Consider the following 9,070-nt stretch of genomic DNA (forward strand, 5'->3'; position numbering starts at 1 on the left):
GCGCGCGCGCGCGCACACACACACACACACACACACACACACACACACACACACACACACACACACACACACACACACACACACACACACACACACACACACACGCAAACACGCATACAAGTGTGTGACTTAATGTCACATTATTATAACTGCAAACAAAGTAAAACTTTCTAAAACACACCAAAGAAGAGCAAAAGCCGACAGCTAGAGGTGACGTCACTAAATCAAAACACGTGTATTTCTTGTCAGGAAGTCCCTGAATTCACTTTCCTTTTCCAAACCTCATTCTTTGCATGGAATCATTGATGAACATATCGGCGTTATAAAAAAAAAAACCTGGAAAACTAATTTGTATCGACGTGGGGTTGAAAACATGATCAAAGTCACGATATTCCAAGTACGAAACAAATTAATAATTACGTTTTATTTTGAATAATCTGTTTTCCGGTTTCACTTTTGAGTCGCGAGGGAATCACCGATGATGGCGTCACTGTTTTTTGTGTTTTACTACTTTGTATTTAGTTTGCTTGGATGTACTTATTGTCTACTCGCGAAGTAGTAACTGTGTTTTTTATTGTACAATTTTTTTTTTTATCGCAATTACTGTTCGTCGATAGTAGTTTTGTGTCGACACTGAGACTCGGTCATGTGACCAGAAAGAGAAGGTTCTTACTGGTTCCAGAGCGGTGCGTTCATTGGTTATCACATTAGGCCCCGCCTACTTGCGGAAGCGCGCCATGTTTGTTTTTCTGTACCTACATGACGGCGAAAAAAATGAAGACGACGACTACACTACGAGAATAGGTGTAGTTGATACTGATACCAGTGAGTGTCCAGGATTCTCCGTACCTATTATTCGATGCTATAGGATAAAAAAACAAAACTATTGTACATTTAAATTGACTGCTTAATTGAATAGTCGCTTGTCCTTTTTTTTTTTTTTTAAATGGTGTACCTATTGATGATGGAACTGGTGGAGGAAATCTAAGCTGAGTAAGGCTGCCAATTTAAAAGATACAATACAACGTTTTTATTTTTTTTTTATAAACCTTTATTTATAACATGCAACATTTACATACAATCAGGAGACAATAATAATCAAAACAAGTACAGAAACCGTACAAAAACAGTACAAAACAGCGCCAGGGGGTTGTAAACTCAATAAAGCAACTAAAATAGAATGCAAAATATATATAAGTAACAAAATGTAAAGCCAAAGGCTCACACAAGTTCCGTAAATAATCCAAATTTGGAGCACAGCATCATAGTTTTCACAGCTTTTTGGTTGATAGAGTTAGAGAGCGTTTTAAAGTAAAGTTCTAACTGCTGTGGCCTTGTGTTTAGAGTGTCCGCCCTGAGATCGGTAAGTTGTGAGTTCAAACCAAAGACTAAAAATGGGACCCATTACCTCCCTGCCTGGCACTCAGCATCAAGGGTTGGAATTGGGGGTTAAATCACCAAAAATGATTCCCGGGCGTGGCCACTGCTGCTGCTCACTGCTCCCCTCACCTCCCAGGGGGTGATCAAGGGTGATGGGTCAAATGCAGAGAATATTTTCGCCACACCTAGTGTGTGTGTGACAATCATTGGTACTTTAACTTTTTTAAAAGGAACAAAAAACAGGTCAGGTATTTAGAAACGTACATTTATGAATATAAAATACAATACAAAGTAATAGGGTACTTAAATAGTGTGTTTTCAAAAGCAATAGGGTACTTAAATAGTGTGTTTTCAAAAGCAATAGTGTACTTAAATGCTGTGTTTTAAAAAGTAATCGGGTACTTAAATAGTGTGTTTTCAAAAGCAATAGGGTACATAAATGCTGTGTTTTCATAAGTAATAGGGTACTTAAATGCTGTGTTTTCAAAAGTAATAGGGTACTTAAATACTGTTTTCAAAAGCAATAGGGTACTTAAATACTGTGTTTTCAAAAGCAATAGGGACTTAAATAGTGTGTTTTCAAAAGCAATAGGGTACTTAAATAGTGTGTTTTCAAAAGTAATAGGGTACTTAAATGCTGTGTTTTAAAAAGTAATCGGGTACTTAAATAGTGTGTTTTCAAAAGCAATAGGGTACTTAAATACTGTTTTCAAAAGTTATAGGGTACTTAAATAGTGTGTGTAGCGGTAAAGTCCTAAACTATTACTGCTACTGGTTGCCGAATAAAACTGAAGCTAGTTTAGACGTGTGCGGCTGGCTAATAATTGATGTCCAGAATTGTGTCCATGTTTAACAAAAATATTTATTAACATACAGCCACATAAATCAAACTTACTTTGTAACAAAACCGAAAAATAAACGGGAGCAAACAAATCAAAGCCTGGCACAGTCAAAAACTGTTGCGCCTCCACTCAGCAACACCTGAGCAAGATCCCAGCCCCTCCCTAAGTAGACTGGCACTTGGCCTTGAGCCAACCCCTTTAATGACGTCATACATTTGACGGACAGAAACAGTAAATGGCTCTAACAGTGTGTTTTCAAAAGCAATAGGGTACTTAAATACTGTGTTTTCACAAGTAATAGGGTACTTAAATAATGTGTTTTCAAAAGTAATAGGGTACTTAAATGTTGTGTTTTAAAAAGTAATCGGGTACTTAAATAGTGTGTTTTCAAAAGCAATAGGGTACTTAAATGCTGTGTTTTCATAAGTAATAGGGTACTCAAATACTGTGTTTTCAAAAGTAATAGGGTACTTAAATACTGTGTTTTCAAAAGTAATAGGGTACTTAAATACTGTGTTTTCAAAAGTAATAGGGTACTTACATACTGTGTTTTCAAAAGCAATAGGGTACCGGTACTTATATACTGTGTTTTCAAAAGCAATAGGGTACTTAAATACTGTTTTCAAATGCAATAGTGTACTTATATAGTGTGTTTTCAAAATTAATAGGGTACTTTAAAACGGTGTTTTCAGAAGCAATAGTGTACTTAAATACTGTGTTTCAAAAGCAATAGAGTACTTAAATACTGTGTTTTCAAAAGCAATAGGGTACTTAAATACTGTGTTTTCAAAAGCAATAGGGTACCTAAATACAGTGTTTTCAAAAGCAATAGGGTACTTAAATACTGTGTTTTCAAAAACAATAGGGTACTTAAATACTGTGTTTTCAAAAGCAATAGGGTACTTAAATACTGTGTTTTCAAAAGTAATAGGGTACTTAAATGTTGTGTTTTAAAAAGTAATCGGGTACTTAAATAGTGTGTTTTCAAAAGCAATAGGGTACTTAAATGCTGTGTTTTCATAAGTAATAGGGTACTCAAATACTGTGTTTTCAAAAGTAATAGGGTACTTAAATACTGTGTTTTCAAAAGTAATAGGGTACTTAAATACTGTGTTTTCAAAAGTAATAGGGTACTTACATACTGTGTTTTCAAAAGCAATAGGGTACTTATATACTGTGTTTTCAAAAGCAATAGGGTACTTAAATACTGTTTTCAAATGCAATAGTGTACTTATATAGTGTGTTTTCAAAATTAATAGGGTACTTTAAAACGGTGTTTTCAGAAGCAATAGTGTACTTAAATACTGTGTTTCAAAAGCAATAGAGTACTTAAATACTGTGTTTTCAAAAGCAATAGGGTACCTAAATACAGTGTTTTCAAAAGCAATAGGGTACTTAAATACTGTGTTTTCAAAAACAATAGGGTACTTAAATACTGTGTTTTCAAAAGCAATAGGGTACTTAAATACTGTGTTTTCAAAAGTAATAGGGTACTTAAATACTGTTTGTCTATAATAGTTTTGTGTCGAAGCTGAAACTCAGTCATGTGACCGGAAAGAGAAGGTTCTTACTGGTTCCAGACGGTGCCTTCATTGGTTATCACTTTAGGCGCCGCCTACTTGCGGAAGCGCGCCATGTTTGTTATATAAATGATAAATGGGTTATACTTGTATAGCGCTTTTCTACCTTCAAGGTACTCAAAGCGCTTTGACAGTATTTCCACATTCACCCATTCACACACACATTCACACACTGATGGCGGGAGCTGCCATGCAAGGCGCTAACCAGCAGCCATCAGGAGCAAGGGGTGAAGTGTCTTGCCCAAGGACACAACGGACGTGACTAGGATGGATAAGTAACAAAATATATCTATGTAACAAAATGTAAAGCCTAAGGCTCACACAAGTTCCGTAAATAATCCAAATTTGGAGCACAGCATCATAGTTTTCACAGCTTTTTGGTTGTTGGAGGTAGAGAGCGTTTTAAAGTAAAGTTCTAATTCTTTTTTAAAGGCACAAAAACAGGTCGGGTATTGAGAAACTTACATTTATGAATATAAAATACAATACAAAGGTTGATGAGTGAACCTGGTCATGAAGATGACAACCAACATTTCGGTGTGTATCAGGAGTTGATTAGTGATGCAAAAAATGTACATAACGAACTGCTTGAGTTGTTGCCTGTAGAAGAGAAAGAAAAACACACAATTTGGTTCAAAGCAAAACTTTTGAGTGTGAATGAATTTTCTCACAGTGTTGCAAAATACCAAGCATGTGGAACAGACAAAATGGTTGAAACACAGATTGAACCTTCAGATGCCGAAATATCAGCGTTACGAGCATATTCAGAGCAAGATAGAATGGAGTCTTATTTTGAAAAAGCAAAATAAAGGATTCGACTTCCTGGTGAAAGGCAAGCATCCTCATACCTGTCAAACCTGAACACTTACCTGCTATAAGGAGGGAGAGTTCAGATGCACAACTTAATGGCACCAACAGTCTGCAAAGACAAAATGAAATATCAGAATTACTAATAAAACAACAAAATGCAAGTCAACTTCCACCGAGAGAAATACCCGTTTTTGATGGTGATCCTTTGAAATTCAATCTTTTCATGAATGCATTCAAACATTGTGTGCAGGATAAAGTGCATTAAAAGGAGATTGCCTGTACTATCCAGAAAGGTACACCAGGGGGCGCCCAAGAAATCTTGTCCAAAGTTGCTTACATACAGTCGTGGTCAAAAGTTTACATACACTTGTAAAGAACATCATGTCATGGCTGTCTTCCATCCATCCATCCATTTTCTACCGCTTATTCCCTTTGGGGTCGCGGGGGGTGCTGGAGCCTATCTCAGCTTGAGTTTCCAATAATTTCTACAACTCTTATTTTTTTGTGATAGAGTAATTGGAGCACATGCTTGTTGGTCACAAAAAACATTCATGAAGTTTGGTTCTTTTATGAATTTATTATGGGTCTACTGAAAATGTGACCAAATCTGCTGGGTCAAAAGTATACATACAGCAATGTTAATATTTGGCTACATGTCCCTTGGTAAGTTTCCCTGCAATAAGGCGCTTTTGGTAGCCACCCACAAGCTTCTGGCAAGCTTCTGCTTGAATTTTTGACCACTCCTCTTGACAAAATTGGTGCAGTTCTGCTAAATTTGTTGGTTTTCTGACATGGACTTGTTTCTTCAGCATTGTCCACACGTTCAGTCAGGACTTTGGGAAGGCCATTCTAAAACCTTAATTCTAAAGTTAAAGTTAAAGTACCAATGATTGTCACACACACACTAGGTGTGATGAAATTTGTCCTCTGCATTTGACCCACCCACTTGTTCACCCCCATTTTTTTTTAGTCTTTGAACTCACAGCCTACTGATGTTAGGGTGGACACTCTAACCATTGAGAAGGATAGCCTCATTTAGCCATTCCTTTGTTTCCTTGTTTCTTTAGCATTGTCCACACGTTTAAGTCAGGATTTTGGGAAGGCCATTCTAAAACCTTTATTTCATCCTGATGTAGCCATTCCTTTACCACTTTTGACGTGTGTTTGGGGTCATTGTCCTGTTGGAACACCCAACTGTGCCCAAGACCCAACCTCCGGGCTATTGATTTTAGGTTGTCCGGAAGAATTTGGAGGTAATCCTCCTTTTTCATTGTCCCACTTAAAGCACCATTTCCATTGGCAGCAAAACAGGCCCAGAGCATAATACTACCACCACCATGCTTGACGGTAGGTCTGGTGTTCCTGGGATTAAAGACCTCGCCTTTTCTCCTCCAAACATATAGCTGGGTATTGTGGCCAAACAGCTCAATTTTTGTTTCATCTGACATCACATGGACAAAGATAAGACCTTCTGGAGGAAAGTTCTGTTGTCAGGGACCGGAAGCAATGGAACGCTGTCAATCCTACCAGTTCAGGTGAAAGCAAGAGAAGGCAATAAAAGCATTAAAACCTATGCATTCCTGGACAATGGATCAACATCTACATGTTGTACTGAAGGTCTCATGAGAAAGTCGAACCATAATGGAAAAGATCAAAAATATGGCTGTTAACAATGGTTACCAAAACATCTGTGTCAATCGGCCTGGAAGTGTCAAACCTTAATGGAGAAAGGTATTAACAGTTTTCCTGATGCTTACACTCAAAAGACAATGCCAGTGAATGCAACAAACAAAATCCAAACTGACTTTCTCAGGAAGTGGTCTCATTGACATCCCAGAGATTCCTGCTGAGGTGGAGTTGTTAATTGGAACTAACACTTCTCAACTATTGGAACCATGAGAGGTTGTTAATAGTCAAATAGATGGCCCTTTTGCCATCAAAACCCTACTGGGGTGGGTTGTTAGTGGCACTGATAAACTCTGTGAAGATAACAATGATTCTGTCTTAGTGAATCAAGTGTCTGTGGAGTCATTGGAGCTGCTACTGAAGAGGAAGTATGAGCATGACTTCAATGAAAAGGATAGGATAGGTCTTTATTGTCATTGCACAAGTACAACAAAACTTTGTTTTCAGCAGAAGACAAAGTGGAAATGTTGAGAGGGGAGGCAAGATTCATTAAAATCATGGAGGAATCTGTGAAGTTACAGGATAGACGCTACAGTTTGAAGCTGCCATTCAAAACCGATGAGGTGTATTTACCAAACAATCGCTGTGTCGCTTTACAGCGTCTCACTTCTTTGAAACAACAAATGGAAAGAAATTGGAAATTTCACCAGGAATACACAGTTTCTTGATGATGTCATCAACCATGGATTTGCTGAAAGGGTTCCTCAGGACGAGTTGCGTGCAGGTGAAGTCAATGTGTTCTACATACCCCATCACGTTGTCTACCAATCACGGAAGAAAAAGTTGAGTCGTCTTTGATTGGGGTTTAAAGGTACATCATTAAACGATCAACTGTTACAGGGCCCAAACCTTACAAGTTCCCTGGTGGGGGTGCTTCTATGGTTCTGACAGGAACCTATTACCTTCATGCCTGACAAAGTCCATGTTTTACCATTTCAAGGTGGCCAAGGAAGACAAAGACTTTCTTCAATTCTTATGGTGGCCCAACGGAGATTTAAGTAAAGATGTCGCTGAGTTTCGGATGACTGTGCATTTATTTGGAGCAGTGTCATCACCCAGCTGCGCATGTTATGCCTTAAGAACTGCAGACGTCCATCAACACAGCTTCAGTTGGAAATGTCATGTTTGTGGACAGACAGCACCACAATCCGGAAATACATAAACAACGAAACCAAGTGATTCAGAACATTTGTGGCCAACAGGATGTCTGTGATCAAAGGAGCATCAGATCAAACACAATGGCATTACCTGCTGCACCGAGCCCACTCACACCTGGATAAGGGAAATGGCACTGTGAAGATCCTGTTCCTGGACTTCTCGAGTGCCTTTAATAGTATCCAGCCCCGCCTTCTCCAGAACAAGCTGGACAGAATGCGAGTGGACCCCTGCCTGGTTGCCTGGATTTCAAACTACCTCACCGATAGGCCACAGTACGTCAGACTGAAGGACATCAAGTCTGACACTGTGCTGGCCCCTCTTCTCTTCACCCTGTACACCGCTGACTTCTGCTACATCTCGGAGCTGTGTCATATCCAGAAGTTCGCGGATGACACAGCCATCGTCGGGTGCATCAGGGACGGCAGAGAGGAGGAGTTTCGGAGCCTGGTAACGGACTTTGCTGCCTGGTGCTACAAGAACCTGTTACAGCACAACCCGTCAAAACCAAGGAGCTGGTCATTGACTTTGGGAAGTCGAGTACAAGGTCACAACCTATTCTGATCAAGGGAGTCGAGATACAGACCGTGGACTCATTCAAGTACCTCGGGGTGTGGGTGGACAACAAGCTGGACTGGACTGTTAACACGGACCACTTGTACAGGAAAGGACAGAGCAGGCTGTACTTCCTGAGGAGGCTGCACTCCTTCAACATTTGTAAGAAACTCTTGTGGATGTACTACCAGTCTGTGGTTGCCGGTGTTCTGTTCTACATCGTAGTGTGCTGGGGGGGTTGGGGGGCTCTACGATCGGAATGAAACTGGACTCTCTGGTGACAGTGGCAGAGAAGAGGACTGTGGAAAAACTACTGAGCATCATGGATGATGTCAGTCACCCTCTGCATACCGCAATAAAGTATCTTATCTATTACATACACACCTCACAGAATCCTGCAGACAGTGCATCAAGAGCATTAACGGTTCAAAAGCTTCTGAGCAACAAACATGGTTATCGGGTCCTTGGTTTCTGTACATATATATACTGTACATATACATTCACTGTACAAACATACATATAAACATACATGTACATAGGGCTGGGCGATATATCGATAAACGCGATATATCGCGTATATCGATATATCGTGGGTTTGTCTCTGTGCGATATAGAAAATGACTATATCGATATTCGAGTATACGTTCTCACGCAGTTGCTTTTAGCTGCGGACATTACACTGCAGGCTCTTCCCACTCTTTCTTCACAGACAGCGAGCGCACCTTCTTACATACGTCACATACTGTCACGTATACGCCCTTGCGCAGCAGAGGGGTAGCAACATGGCTAAAGTTAGCTGTGGTGCGAGTGGTAAGCAAGAGAAAGAAGGTGCGAATCTGGTAACAAATGAAGGAAGAATTCCCAAGAAAAACAGCACGGGGTCCATCGTCTGGCGGTGGTTTGGCTTCAAGTGGGAATATGTCGAACAGACAACCGTAATATGTTAAGTGTGGGGGAAAAAGCATTGCTACAAAAAGTAGCATTACTGCTAATATGTAGCATCATTTGAAAAGTCCCCTGCTAGAGAATGTAGAGTGCTTACTCCACATCTTCGTTCGGTGC

Source organism: Nerophis lumbriciformis, linkage group LG24 (genome assembly GCF_033978685.3).
Source record: "Nerophis lumbriciformis linkage group LG24, RoL_Nlum_v2.1, whole genome shotgun sequence".
Taxonomy (NCBI): domain Eukaryota; kingdom Metazoa; phylum Chordata; class Actinopteri; order Syngnathiformes; family Syngnathidae; genus Nerophis; species Nerophis lumbriciformis.